Raw genomic sequence first — 16,182 nt, 5'->3', positions numbered from 1 at the left:
GCATGCAGTTTCACACACTCACGAGTAGAATATGAAACACAGGTACGGAAGGGTACAGAGGGTGACACTTTAATGATCTTAATGGGAAGGCTGATACAATCAAACATGTTTACTATGAGAGTGTGTCAGTGAATGACTGTAGCTAAATCTGCCTTTTTGTTTAATCCAGTTTTATTTTATATTCATTTTCACATTAAATATATTACCCTCGGCAAAGGAGGGTATACTAAGTGTGCCTTGCGTCATAGTTAGCCACATTTTGACCTTTTAGAAGAAGAATGTGTTTCTGTTTCTTACTTCAGGGCTGAAAGCATGCTAACAGGATTTTGGGTTGTGTGGATAAGCCTGCATTTGGCTGCTTCAATCATTTAGAGATCTTATAAAAATTGTGTTTTTGACATGGGAATTCAGTATACATGATGCCCAAGTAGTTAAACTAATAACGAGGTGTTCTCGTTGTTCTGTTTCTTTATTAGTTTCTACCTTTTCAACACCAAACTCAATAAAAAAAGCAACCACACCAAAAACAAATGAGCAGAAGACAAGGGCCCAATCACAATGTCCGCACTTACGGACTCATAGACATTAAGGTGGGTTCCCGGTAAGTCAGCAAGGGCCAAGGGCTGTCCCACTTTAAAACTCAGACGTTTTCTCAGAAATCTTTAGCCATTTATGCACACTTCCCGTAAGGCTGCATCTCTGCAGACATTCCTTGAGGGAATCACCCACAATTCATAGCATTGTGACATTAAATCATGGAGTTTTCTGGGAAGCCAGGAAGTGATTAAAGGAAGAAAGTAAACAAGGAGGACGGACACACAGTTGTTTAGCCTAGCATATTCAATTTACACGGAAACACCACATTAACCAGTTTAAGATATTGGCTAAAAACACATTAAATCAGAGGAATGCAAGCATTAATACACACCTAGTGTTATTAATTAACCATTTCTTTTTACTTTGGTTAATGATGCTGTTTTGAAAAAAGTCAATTTATTATTATATTACTTTATTTATATAATGCTTTTTTCTGGTGGAAATAGGCTTCTTTCTTTAGCTAAAACATTTTTGCTAGCTAGTGTGCTGACCAATTTGGTGATTGAAGGTAATAAAAAATCTGAAAAGTCAAATAAGTACTGAAAAGTTGAAACTTTATGAAATAGTCATACAGCACCAGAAATCAGAACACAAAATAGAATATTAAAATGTTTGAAAACAGATTTATATTTGGCATATTTGATAATAAGCTGTTCAGTTCATCAAGTAGTCACATTTACAACTCTCTCAGTACTTATCTGCATCCCGCCAACCACCCCGGTCTCTCTGACACCGACACCATGAGATCTGTGCCGTGTGTGTTGAAGCGGAGAATGCAGTAATAGATGGAGGAATGGCTTTGAGTGGGCGAGGAGGGTGTCCCATTCTTTAGAGAATGGGGTCTCATTCACTACTCGGATAAAGCCTCGCTATTTGCATGTAATAAGAGGTGCAGAGGCCAGGCATGGGGATAATGGTCGGTCTAATGATGGACTCTGGATTGTGAGGGCCAGCACAGGGCCACAAAACAGCACCATGGACCAGATTATATCTATAATTACTGACAGGTGCAAGAGACATTCACTCTGCAACTCGTAATCTCCAACTTTGTGTGAGACTCTTCAGCGCTTTATCTCTTGATGTTTCCTCCACAAAATCTACATGCCTCTTAAGCATGGAGTAGATGAAGGCTGAATACCCTGTAGTGTGTGTATACTGATTTTGTGTGTGTGTGCGCGTGTGTGTGTGTGTGTGTGTGTGTGTGTGTGTGTGTGTGTGTGTGTGTAGGGTGGAAGTCACCCCACTGAGAGAGCTGTGTCCTCTCAGCTGCTGCATTTACATTGAAATCAGCCTCTTTTTCCAGACCCGTCCTAAAGCCCGACAGGCTGGGAGAGCTTCACTGATAGCAGCTCTAATCCCCGTGCACACATACACATTAATACACTGACAAATTACAAAGAAGCGGAGGATGAGATATCCTAACTTCGACTTCATAGTACGAGTCAAATTTCCATAACCCAACTCCAAAGCGTTTTTCTTTACAATATTCTTGTCTACTAAATTCCCATACTTTTTTCCTGTATCAAAACACTGAGTGCATTATCATTCATACAGCACACCGTGGTCACTCACTAAAATGCAGTACCATTGTTTTTGGTACTTGGCTAAACCAGTGGTTACATTAGTTTTATGACTAAGAAAAAATGGCATAAACCATAAACGTTGTTGCTATGGTTACGTGCAGCCTACGATTACCTTATGCAGTGATTTAAAAAGTGGTCAAACGATTGACCAGAGCTATGTTTTACATGTTCAAATACACATTAAAAAAAGAAAAGACACCTTCCAGCCATCAGAAACAAATACTATAACACTACTTATATCACCGTGCATGAGTAAGACTGTGAATTAAATGAGCACATCATATACATTATTTAATGTAACATTTAACAAAAGCCTATTTTTTAAAGCACTGCTTAACAAAGGTAAAAGAGGTTAGGAGAAGGGGAACAGGGGAAGGGTAGAGGGGGGATGGAGGGGTGTGGGATAAAGGCGAGAGGGAAGCAGAGGCTTGCGGGAGCAGGGCAGGGTTTCTTTTTGTTGAGACAGCGTTGTATTATTTATAGGAGGTGGTGGAGGCAGGCCGCTTCAGACGGCGTAGAGCAAAGAAGGGCGAGCAGCCCCTTTCTCTTTTGTGGGTCTATTCCCAGTGGGCAGGCTTTGTGCTGGCTGGATGGCTGCCTTTGAGGAAACCCGGGCAGCTATTGAGCTGAGAGTGAAGGCCAGGCCTGACTCCTCCACACTGAGACACAGCAACACTACAGCACTACAATGTCTGTCACTGCTGTGGCCAGAGAGGAAAAGAAAATGACGGAGAGAGAGCGACAGAGGACGGGGGACATAGTGGGAGTGTTTGATTTTGGCAGGGAGGGAAGACAAAAAAAGAATGTTTTTGTGGTGAGAAAAGAGATAGAAGTAGTGGACTGAAAAATGGAGGCAGGGGTGGAAAAGAGAAGAAAGGGGTAAAGGGGGAAAAAAGGCAGGTCTCCTTTACAGTATTGCACTGCATTGATCTATGTTTATTCATGATTCTGCATTATTCACAAGATTAGCTGATGCAACTTGGTGCCTAGGGTAGGCAATGGCTCCCCCCCGTCAATCCACCCAGTGACCACACAGTTCAACTCTGAGTCCCAACAACAAGTGGGAAGACAGCTGCCCTGTCTCTGAGCTTCAACACACTTCACTGACACTCGAGGCTACAGTGTGTAAAGAATTGGACGCAGTGTGCTCACAGTGAGAATACATAACAACATAAAACATTGATTCAATCAGGGAGCAAAAAGGAGCATGAAAGAGGTAAAAATCAACAGCTCAGTGTCTCAATCCTAACAAGAATTTAGCCGGTTGTATTATGTAAGCAAATCTTTTGGAGGATTAAAGCATCATTACAGATCTATACATCATTACAGATCTATACTAATATACAATGTTTATTATTTGTGAGCGGTTAAAGCCACAGTAAAAAAATATATATATATCTATATATATATAGATATATATATAAATATATAAGAACACCAAAATAAATATACTCCAGTGTGAATTTAAAACCAAACCCATTAAAAAAATACAGATTTTTTTCCTCATTTTCCTAAGAATTGTAATGCAAAATATAAATTAATAATATTTCACATCAGATTTACTGAAAAAAATTGAGTTTGTAAGTGCTTGTTTTTAGCAATTTTGATGATGTAATTCTTTCCCTTGAAAGTCCCAACATGTCCATAACCTGATTATCACCCAGCCATAGTACCTGGTACGAAAAGTGAGCCGAGCCAACTCGTACCATGCAGTGGAAATGAGGCATTATTATTGGATGGATATCATTGTTAGAGTAACACCACCTGGTACCAAAGAGACGGGGCGCAAACAGCAGCTTCCAGTGTTTTAGTCAGATCGTTTGTGGCATTATAAGAATGGTACTTTTTTTTTAAGAAGCGATGTACATTATTTGTTTTAGGTGTTTTATGTGAAGAAACGGCTGATGCTGTTTCATCTTTCTGGTGAGGACAGACTGTCAGACTGTTGATGCATCTCTTTACTTATTAACCTCTGTTACTCGTGAACAACAAACAAGATCTTTCATTTCTCCAAATCAAATTTTTTTTTTTTTTTGTTTGCACCAACAGCTGATGTCATGTGATAGCTGTTCTCTGTGCTTCAGCCGGTCTTGTGGCCGGGCTTCACACAAAGCAGCAGTCTCTCTACAGTGTGTCTTTGCAGTCAACCATCACAGGTCGGCGACAGGACACTCTGGCCCTCAAGCATCACTGTGTCACTTTGAAGATAACAGCTGCAGGCAAAGCTTGACTGTAGTGCCCGGAATGTAGAGGTGCCAGCTATTTATCTAAACACATACGCACACACACACACACACGCATACAATCATACTTGCTAGGTATCATCCTAGTGACCATGCAACAATTTTTGGTGGATGAAATGCAGGGAACCTTTATAGCTGTGCAGTCATTTCTCTTGAAAGTAAAAGCACTATTTGTCCCCCGGTGTGTTTCTACCGTGGTGTCTTTCTACTTAAGCCGTCAGTGTCCGAAACGAACAAAGTCAACAGGACTGAAAAGAATATTTCTGGATCTGTAGCAGGAAGAAATAGATTTGTGCGGTCCACAAAATGACCTGCCAGAAAGTTTTTCCAGGTAGAGGACAAAGTGATTTAAAGATTTAAAGTATATCCCTGCTGTGAGCCGCGGGTGGGGGAGGAAGGATAACCGCAGGCATAGCCTTGAGAAATGGAGAGCCTTCAGTCAAATCAACCGGTTTTAACTCTCCCACTACCTCTTATAACTTTACAGATTCAGTGCCTGCCATGGCCAGGCTTTCATTTCATCTTACCTTCATAGAAAAGCATTGTGAAGGCACTAGATGTTAACCGCAGCTCTACAGAAATTGCATGCAGTCACTTTCCACCCTTGTTTACCTCATTTACCATCTACATCCCGCTTTTGTGGACACCACAGGCTCTTATTACACCTAATGCATGAAATTTGAATGCACGGAGCAGGAGCCTCAGTTAAGTGCCGTGAAAATGCTGAGTATTTTTTAACATGAAGAGATATTTATGTTGTATGTGCATATTTCAACATTAAGGTCTCATAGGCTGCATGGAGTTTAGATTATAATGTGCTGCAAGGCTCTGCGCTTTTCATCTTCACTTTTTATCATTGCCACTTCTTTCCCAAATCATGGTGAGGTATCTCTGTCTTTTGTCAAGACCAACTATACTCCTACAATCCTAAGCAGGATATCATTTTGCTGATGTGTGGTTTATTAAAAAAAAAATCACATGCAAGGTTTTCTTCAAGCTTAGTTGACTGGACTGAATGTGCAATGAAGGTACATGTGTAGTGTAACAAGGGGGGACGCAAGGGTGTGGAGGCCAGGGCGGTGGATGGACTTGTACTGTAGCATGTCAGACTTTCATGCAGAAAAAATAGTTCTTCTTTCATGCAAAAAAAACTTTCATGCAGGTCTTAGACCTGCATTTAACCTAACCCTTAGCCATAGTTAATTTGTCGTTAGCTGCCATGTGCAGATATTGTATGACGTGATAATTTTTAAAAGGCAAGGTAATGGACAATAAAGGTAAGTTGGAACATATTTTGACTTGCCTTGAGACTTGCAGAATAATGACCAGGTTCCACTTATTATGTAGTATTTAGTCTGAGAGATCTTCACAGGTCCAATCTGTTCAAAATAATCAAGATCAGTGGTGTAAAGTAACTGAGTACATTTTCTCAAGTGCTGTTCTTAAGTACAATTTTGAGGCACTTATACTTTACTTGAGTAATTCCATTTTAATCTACTTCATACTTTTACTCAGGAATATTGTACTTTTTAGTGCACTACATTTATTTGGTAACTTTAGTTACTAGTTACTTTACAGATACAAGATATTATCAACAAATAAAATAGGGTATATTGTTATAGCTTGAGCTACACAGCAGTGAAAAAAGCCATTAAAATGAGCCTCCCCTTTATCAGCTTCAACATTAAAAGTGATATTTACAGTAATCTGTCAATAATTATAATCTGATAATACCATATTATGCCATTCTGCGTAATGAGTACTTTTACTTTTTGGTACTTTAAGTACATTTTAATGCTAATACTTTTTTACTTTTACTTAAGTAACATTTTTGAAAGGACTTTTACTTGTAACAGAGTATTTCTACAGTGTGGTATCAATACTTTTACTTAAGCAAAGGGTCTGAGTACTTCTTCCACCACTGATCAAGATCCAATGCTTGACCGGTGTCGGGCCAGGTCCTAATTAGGTTAGGTAGGGTTCCTTTGCTTGACCACAAGTCTCAGGTCTGTGTGTCAGTTTGGGTACTGCGTAAGTGGATCTGAACAGATTTTATGTTGTGTATCATCATCATCACAATAGAAAATTGTGTTTTTTAAGGGGGCTTTTATAACTACCTCGTTTGGTCCAGAATTTACGACTTTTTAATTTGATCTGATCCAAAATTACAGGTGTGAAACTTTTCCTAGACCAAATAGCCAAAGTTTGCCTCGATCCCGATCAAATCAAACTATGGCCCTGTTTGTTTCTAGTGTGAAAGCATTTTTGCTTGGTTTGGACTTTTGGACCGATAAAAAGAAGTTCTGGTAGGCCAGTGTCGTGTTATAAGAGTAGGAGGCTCCTAAAGAGAGACCCAAGAAAAGTTGCTGTGTCTTGCTACTCAGCAACACAACATGAGCAGGAGTCAGTTGGATACAACTCTTGAAAATTCCGTCACAAGGGAGAGGATACAAGAGAATGAGCGGAAGCCCGTCTACCAGTCATTAACAAAAAGAGAGATGCAGCTCATGTAGGTGATGACGACAGGGTGTAAGTTTGTAATGTATAGTTATTAGTTATTAGTGCATTAGTGCGCTTGCATCATTGCAATGTGAAACCATTTATTATCCAATCAAATTTTTACAATGAATCAAAAACGTGAACCTTGGTAAGGACTTTCAGGTGTGAATGGCCCTAAAGAGTGTGAACTAAGAAGCGTCTATTGCTGCTGACCTGAGTCCACTTGGGATCAGGGATCAGGCCATTACAGTGGTTCGGTAATGGCAGTAATGCTTGTTGAAGACCAGACCAGCTCCAGTTGAAGTATTGTCAGTAAAGAAGTGATGGCACTGAAACTTGTAACAAAACGATTTTACAAACACAGAAAGTATGTATTACTCCTTTTTCTTCCAATCTCTGTGCGTGGATGATAGACAGCTCAGGGAATTGGACGTGATTAAGCATGCTCTATCAGACGGTCATAGGAGAGGCAGAGTTAGGCAAGACAGAAAGAGGAAAACAGAGAAGAAAAGAGGGGTTGATGGGAAGGTATAGGAGAAGGAGGGGGAGGAGGATGGATAAGGGTTGCGGTGGGCTCATGGCTCCCTTTGGGTACAAACTTAGAAACTTCTCCCACTTGTTGTCAAGTCCGAGGGTGAGAGGAAAATAGAGAAGGTGAGAGGACAAAGCCAGGAATGGAGGGGGGTTAGGGAGAAGGCAAAGCAGGAAGGGGGAGTGGGGGGAGCATGACAAAGGAGGAGGAATTAAGACAAAACAGAAAGTAGATAGAGCAAAAGGAGGAGAAAAGTGGTAAAGGACAGAAGAGGAGGAGGAGTGTAGTGGGAGGAGTCCTTTGGGAGGTGCAGGAATTGATTTCATGTATAATTTGTTGATGAGTGGAGGCAGCAGATGCCATCAGGCTGACACATAGGAGGAGATCTCACTCCCATTATCATAAGCTCCCCTCTAGTCACAATAATACTCTCCTTTTTTTCTCATCCCTGCATCCTTTGCCCCTTCACAAGTTTGTCATGGTTATATTAGGAAGGTTATTGATATATTTCTCTATGTTTCTGATGGTGTAGTTTTCATTCATAAAGTCAGTCTGATTCACATAAAGAAAGGCCTCTCAGTTCGGCTCTGATTTTTGTCGAAATGGAAAATGCAGACATTTACCTTTTTGAGGAATACTAAAAAAAACTGTTAAACTGATACAGGGTGAGAAAGTGATATGACAGCAGTTTGATGGATGCCTTCAAATAGCTGTAAACAAATCTCAACAATGGAGGATGTTTTTCCAGCGATGCAGTAAAAGTGCCGTACCGTTTTCTCCCAGTTTTTTTCCTCCTCCCTACCATATGGCTCTCCCTAATGAGCATTGCACATGTACCTCCTTCCTTTTTTGCTCCTCCAAAAAGAAAAGAAAAACCAATTCCTTCTTATGTGGTGCAGCCAACAGATCCTTTACAGCAGCAGATCTGGAGCTTCTCGTCTCAGCTGAGTGAATTAGTGTCAAATAGAGTATGATAATGAGTTTAACTTTGTCAGTCTGTGATTAAAAGCATGGCGGGATAATGAGTTGAGCTCAGATGGATACAGCGAGGGACGGTTCAAATGTTTATGCACATACCCTACCATCCTACCCTACCTTGGATTGCAGTGGCATATTTTCTGAGCATCAAGGCACAGTTTTTTGAAATCATTTAGCCAATTTGCTGATAAAAAAATTACAGTGGTAGTAGATAGTAGGGAAGTCAAAGCATCATCACCTTACAGATTTATGTCTGCATGCTTAAGGCCCAAGCAAAGGGACATCCAGAAGGGTACATGGCAGAATGATACAATGAGCACTAGTCTACTTATTTAGCAATTTTAAATAGGATTGCAAAAATGATTCTAGAGATGTGACCCATTTACTGATTTTCCTGGCAGCTTTGTCCGAGCAAGATTTACAGCAGGAATGTCTTCACTATGATTTCACTACTAGACTGACAGCTCTCTTCAACCATTGTAACTCAGTCACTGTAAATAATACATTGCCACTTAATTTCAATGAAAAAATTCTGCTCACCAACCAGTTAGAGTTCTGTGGGGCATAAAACAGAAATCCGAACTTGACCTGAACGTGCACCTTTAAGGGTCTACTCACACTTACCATTCGCACCGTGCCCATGGCACGCTTTCCCAACATCGGCCCGGTTGAAAGAGGCGGGCATCGGCATGGCACAACTGCACACGTACAAGCACAGGCATTAACAGTGGTCCTGACGACTTTTTTTGGCCATTTTTTAAAAATGCCGTAGAAGGGTTTGCGATGTTCTGATGCAGAGGTGGAGTGTTTACTGCAGATTTGGTCAGATGAAAATATCCAAAAGCAGTTGGACAAAACAAAAACTCTGAGGGTTGACGGCGTAAAAGCAAGAAGCGGTTATGCTGTGGCCCGGATCTTTTCAAGTAATTTGAGGCCAGGTCTGGGCCGCGGTGGGAGAGGGAGGAGGGAGGGAGGACAATCACGCTAAAGCATGGCATGGGTCATTTGGGCCAAATGTGAGTAGACCCTGAGACTCAACATGATTCCTGATACCCAATGGTATACCCCAACTGCCAAATCTCAGACCCAAATGCGACCTGAGATCTGAGGCTATGTTTTTGTTATCCCTTCCTCAAAGATGAAGTGATGTGTTTGCTTGGACTGGCAAATAGTCATCACGACAAATAACTTATTTAGCAATGTCACAGACTAACTCAGAATGTAACATGGCAGGCCACTAGCACAATACACAAGTAACTCACATTAACAAATATGCCATTCCTTTTAAGTTAGTTGAGGTAATTCTATACACATTGCAGCCAACTATCATACTATACTATGTAGGGCTGGGTGATATTGCGAAAATCTTATCCATTGAGGTGATTTTATATCTCAGTGTACAGTATGTCATGATATGGCATGTTTACTGGTAATTCAATAAATAAATAAAATAACCATGTGGTAAAGCCTATTTAAAGAACTTCAAAAGTATTTTCTCATTTTATGAAGAACTTAAGTGCAAAATGAACATAACGTGTAACGACCAGAATGTAAAGCGTCATCCAAATGACATAAATATTGCTCAGTACGGCCACTGTTCATGATATACAGTAGGAAAATATAGAGTATGTACGAAAGACATTTTTATTTTGTTTTGATGACCTACATCGACATATCACCCAGCCCTACCAGCTTTTGGCACCATAGCATCTCGTCAAAATAAATGTGTTGTGTTAGCCAGATTAATATAGTATATAGTATTTACATATTTGAACACTGGACCATTTTTCAGTTTGTCCATAGCAGCCAATATCGTAAAAACTGTCTCTAATTTGTATTTTTCTTAAAAAGAAAACGTAAGTATTAGTCATTCCATACTTTATTGGCTTTCTACAGTTTTCAGACACACAGACCCACAAACATATCCACACAAATGCACACACAGGTAGAGTGGACTAATGAATGTGCAGAGCCTCTAGATGCTCATTCATCCAACAGTCTTCTAGTTTTACCCTCAGAGAAAATTCACCGGGAAGAGGAGCAGTATACATATGTATCAGTTTGCCAATTAGAGCATATACTTTACACTGTTTTCATTTACAAGATTCAAAGTGTAAAGACCCTCTAGTGGTCCCTAGAGACTCAACATACTGGTGATTTTTTAAATTTATTTTCGGGCCTTATATGCAGAGGGGCAGAAGTGTATAGATTTCCCAGGGGTTGTACTGGAAAGGTCGCAAGGTCATCAAAATCAAAAAGGGTTCATCTGTAAAATATCCTCTGTAAATTTCTTTATAATGTTCCCATTTGATCATGATCTTGTGTTCAGTGTTGGACCAAGCCCCAACCACAGTGATTTCCTGGTTGATCCAATGAGGAAGAGCCAAAAATTGCAATTCCTCAAGTGGCCACTACAGGTTTTATAACATAGTATTTACTAGTTGACGTGTTTACGGCCTGGTACAAAACAAAATTCTAATCTGTATCTTTAGATCATATCTCCATGACAACACTGAGGGGGTGAATTATTTTATTGGAGGTTAAAGTTCATGAATAATTAGGGGTGTGGCCTCCTGAGTGACAACTAGCTGCTGGCCCTCATTTTGCCTTTATTGAAAATTGAAAGATCATTTTTGATTTAGATTTGAAATTGTGTTGCCATGGTAACATCTGTTGACAAAACAACCTTAACAGCCTTGACTTGGTTCTAAAGGCTTACTGTATTTCCAATTTAATATAAACTATGTATCTTTTATTATCCTGAGCTGGGAATGGGGACTTTCCCATCATGGCCTAAATGTTCTATTTCACAATGAAACAATTAATAAAAATCTGAGGGAAGCACTGAAACACGATTTAGAATACTTTGGTACGAAATGATGCATTTTTTTTTTAGCTATTGTTTTAGTTAGTTTTTAGCTATAATCCAAAAGAGCAGAGTCATTCTTCAGCGTCTCACACTGGTTGTTGGCTCCAGCATTAGGGTCTTGTGACTATACTTTAGCAGATCTGTTTTTTTCCCAGCATTCATCAGCGAGCCCAGGCAGGAAGTCAGCAGGAGACTGACTCGATCCGAATTGGACATGACTCACAAATTATACACTCGCTGGGGAGCCTGCGTGTTAACACTCTGTACACTGCAGCCCTGTATATGAGTGGCCTGGAAAACACTGGGCCCAGTATACATGAGCCCACACTGCAGAGCAAGAGAAGCAGCAAGAAACGAATGTCAGTGCATGAAAGGGGGGAGTGTTAAAGGAGAAGCAGGGGGAAAGCCTCCCTGCCATTTTGGCCCGTTTACAGAAAGTGCAAAGAAATATTATCATTATTGATTCCCTTTTGAAGTGGTGTTCAGTTGACCTGCCCCTGCCTGTGAGATAAGTGTAGATGTTCTGCCTTCACTTCCTGACTATGGATGAATACTTTGACACTTATTTACATCAAGGCTGTGTGCCTGTTTAAGGTGTTGCACAGAATTTTCAGCAAAAATAAAATGGGAATCAATGCATGTTTCTATCAACAGTTTTTATGCAAATATATTCAGGATGTGATAAGTTTTCATTATTAATCAAGCATCAGTATTTCTGATAGGCCATGGTATTTCATCAACGCTTCCCTCACAAGATGACATTTGTTGGCTTTTCATTTTAGTGAATGAATTCGATTCTGCAAATCCACATATACCATGTGTGGTCTTTATTTTTTTGCTATTAGGGGTGTGCCATATCATATCGTTCCTGATAATACCGGTATCATTTTTGATGGGATAACAAAAAATCATATTATGATAATGGAAATATCCAGATTTTTTGACATAATGTCATTCCGTTACGTACAGGAACAACATCAATGGCAGATTGATGAGTGCAGAATTGCTACTGGCTCAATCATTGTACCTAGTTCATGTCAATTCAAAATCAAGGAAGATCTGAGAGTGTGTCTGTCATCTGGAGTTGGTTTGGTTTCAGGAGGGCTGATGTGGAAAAGACTACTACCCTCTGCCGAAAATGCCGCAAAATAATTGCTGCTGAACCACGAATCTGCTCCATCACTTAAAACACCACAGAAGGGATGAACACAGTCAAGCCAGCCTCCACTTTAAAAAATGATGGTCAAAGTAGTCCCCACGTTGTTTTGTTACAGTTAGAGTGCAAGAAATGACTTCAAAATAAAATAAATAATCAATAATAAATAAATAAACTAAATGAAGAAATGTTAAATAATAAATTAAATGGATGGTAAACAAAAGAACAATCTGATTTTGAAATGGCAATACACCATTTCAGAGCATCACTGAGAACCGTCCCACTTCCACAGACTCATTTGTCTTCAGAATGATATAAACTGTACTTTCTCCTGCACCTTTTCAGACAAGATTTCCTTTGTGCTTCTAAGAAATGTATCATTGAGTTTGTGTATAGGTTTATCGCTCATTTAATTTATTACTTTTTTGTTGTTGTTTGCTTACATGTTTGAAATAAGATATAAAAAAAAATGAAGAAAGAATAGCAGATCACCTGTCACTCATATAAAAGCAGGACAATCTGATGGGCAATTTCAAAATGAAAGCCCTCTGAAATGTCACATATGAGCTGTGTCCCTTCTAAATTCAGATTGGTGCACAAGAAGGATCCTGCTGGCATGATCGTACACATCAAATGGTTAAATAAAACAGTTTTGATATTTTAGAGAAAATCTAAAAATATCAAGATGAATATTGTATATTGTAGCATAGCCTCAGAAAACTTGAGATATTATTTAGAAGCCATATCGCCCATCCCTAGTTGGTATACTGGTACAGAGTATAATGCGTCAAGGGCCAGAGTTCTGCTACCTGACTGAGCAGGTGCTGACAAAGTATCAGGCAGTCAGGTTGTGTAAAGCAGAGTGGCTTCGAGCTTGTTCATTTTATGTTGTGTATGCCAATGCATTGCATCAGCCTGGCAAGCTGAAGGTCAGTAATGGATGAAATAAAGCAAAACTATAGCTTTGGGTCACTGATTGCATTGAGTTGGTTCTTTTGCCCATGCAGGACAGGGAACCCTGTCTAGACTCAAACCAGGGTTTTTTTTGAAGCTATGCTTCTAACACCTCTGCTCTTTATATTTTACTCTTGTAGGCTTTCCGACTTGAATGCTTTGTCTACAAGGTCATAAAGAAGCAGGTACCGCACTATCAAGGTGTAGTCTGGAATCCTTTTCTATCAGACAGCCCTCCCTTGGCATTCCACCTATATTGCACAACTGTGCAGGGCATGATGCCTGTGCCGTGCAGTTCATAATCCAACCGTAGCCTATATAAGTGATTGTTTTTTCAAAACCTTAACCGCGACCTTCCCCTAAGTTAACCAAGTGTTTTAGTTGACAAACCCTAACCATGTCTTGGTTGCCATGCATAGATATTGTAGAAAGATTATGATGATGACATGATTTTTAAAATGCTGTCGTGTGAGTATGGGAGAGTGAGTATGGGAGAATTGTTTAACATCTGACTTTCTACTTAGCATTTGTTATCCACAAAAATGTTCAGAACAACAGATTGGTGGAAAATACTTTGTATGAATCTGTTTTTTAATACTTGTGTACTCGACCAAGTCACCAGGAAAAATGTTGGCATTGTACATTTCTGCAAACCACAGATACCTTGGACTTCAATGTTACATGCATTGAATCTCACATTTCTGAACCTCTGCAACCCATACTGACACTTTTGGACATTCCACAGTCACAGTTTTAAACATTAGGTCAATGTTTTATATATATATATATATATATATATATATATATATATATATATATATATATATATATATATATATATATACAAAATATAAATATATCTCAAAGGCTGGTTTTACTTGAGCGTTGAAGTGTTTTTCCACACTTAAGACATGAGGTAAAAAGATTGAGCACTGAAATACTACTACGCTAAGCACTGGCCCTGCAGTTTCCCTCAGGGTAACATGTTCTTACCCACAAAGAACGACACAACATCCCCTACCCTACCAGTCCCAGCATGGTGCCTACGTATCTGATCCAGCAGCAGCCTGACAGTACAGAGCTTTATCAGAGCCATGCAGGACTGTGGGACTGGCTGGTACAGCACACTGCCATGGCTGGTTGGCTCTGCTGCAGCAACACATTCCTCTCCAAAAAAAACACCCAACATCTCTCTTCCCCTTCCATCCCTCAGCCCCCTCCTCCACCTCTCCTCTTTCCTTACTGCTCTCCTCAATAATGCTTCATAAAGTCGCTTCTTGTTTGCTCCTGAACTAATTTCTGAACTCTTCTAGGGAAGTTCTGAACACTGAATAGTGTCTATAAACTGCACGATAGGCATTTTACCATTGCCTTTAAACACCTGCATACTGGCGGAGAAATGCATGGACATTACAGTTTATTACAGATTGACAAGCTTGATGTTCTTTGAGTTGGATATTATGGAAGGTTTTATGTTTTTGCAAGATTCCGGCGCAAAATCATCCCATGGTCTTTTTCGGCACTTACATACATCAATAAGCCATCAAGACAGTTTTTTTTTGTATAAACTATTAATGGAGAAATCCAGGAGAGTCGCTAACAGCCGGATGTGGCTAACACTGATTAGCTCTTGGCAGTACGGTGAAGGCATTAAAACTGCTATTTTAACCACTAATATTGCTGGAAATAACACCAAACCTCTGCAGTAGCATAATACAACAATAATTTAATAAAATAAAAACAGACGTGTTCGATAATGAATTTGAAATTGTGGCTTAACCTAAAACTATCACCAATAGGGGTAAGTGAGAACATTTTGGTAATTTGGATATATTGATACTTTAAACAGAAAAAAAAATATGCACACATCCAGCATTTCCTCTGCTGATCCTCTGGGCTAAATACAACCCAGCACCTCCCTGCTGCCCTCTCCGTGTCTTCCCATGCCCCGGCCAGTCTGCCCTGTAATGGGTTCACTCTCCCATACAATCCTTTCACTCCTCAATGCTCTGAATATCCCTTTTGCTGCCTTTCTCTCTGACCGGCACTCCTCCTCCTCCCTCCCAGCCCTCTCACCCATCCTCCACCCCCCTCTCTCTATCCCTTTAGGAGTGTGTCCATGAGTTTAGAAGAGGGGGAATGATGTGTTTCTCAGCGGCTGGTCTTGTCTGATGCGGCGAGGCCATCTCTCTCCCACAGGGAACATGTTATGTTGAACTTTGTCTCCTTGAGCTTCACACTGAGCCCTTTGCCCTTGTAATAGAGGCTGAATCAATTCAAAGTAATAGCTGCTTTCGATTTAGTTTTGAGTGTGAATGCTTTCTGAAAAGCAACATGTGTAAACTTAGCACGATATTTCCCACTATGTCGGTTCAGACGCGTTCTCAACAAAGCAACAAAACAGCAGACATTTTCTGCACAATCAGACAATCTCATCCATTGCCGCTCATTTACGCATTGCCACTTTTTTCCCCCTGTTGGCAAAACTATAAAACATTTTGTATACTTATTATGTTTTGCACCAGAAAGAGCAGGGCCTTTCTTCTCTGCCATTCCTCTGCCTAATGTATGCATGTGACTGGATGAGATGGTTGAACACAGCGTGGTGAGCAACAGAAAGAAGACGGTGGATTGCAAGGAAGCTGTTGCATTATTCATCATGTTGGATAAGGTTTAATTAAAAGTGCTGCTCGGCATTGTGAGAGGAATGAATGTGTGTTTTGCTTCGCCTGTCGCTGCCTCATTCATGTTCGCCATGCTCGACTTATCAA

General features: G+C 40.1%; 1 protein-coding gene across 2 annotated transcripts in view; it reads left to right on the top strand.

Annotated features, from left to right (window-relative positions):
- Positions 1–16,182, top strand: part of cdk14 (cyclin dependent kinase 14) — a 179,864-nt gene that overhangs the window by 134,917 nt on the left and 28,765 nt on the right. The gene's annotated exons all lie outside the window — the stretch shown is intronic.

Source organism: Echiichthys vipera, assembly GCF_963691815.1.
Source record: "Echiichthys vipera genome assembly, chromosome: 8".
Taxonomy (NCBI): Eukaryota; Metazoa; Chordata; class Actinopteri; order Perciformes; family Trachinidae; genus Echiichthys; species Echiichthys vipera.
The sequence above is the reverse complement of the archived record's forward strand: the minus strand, read 5'-3'. Positions and strand labels throughout refer to the sequence as shown.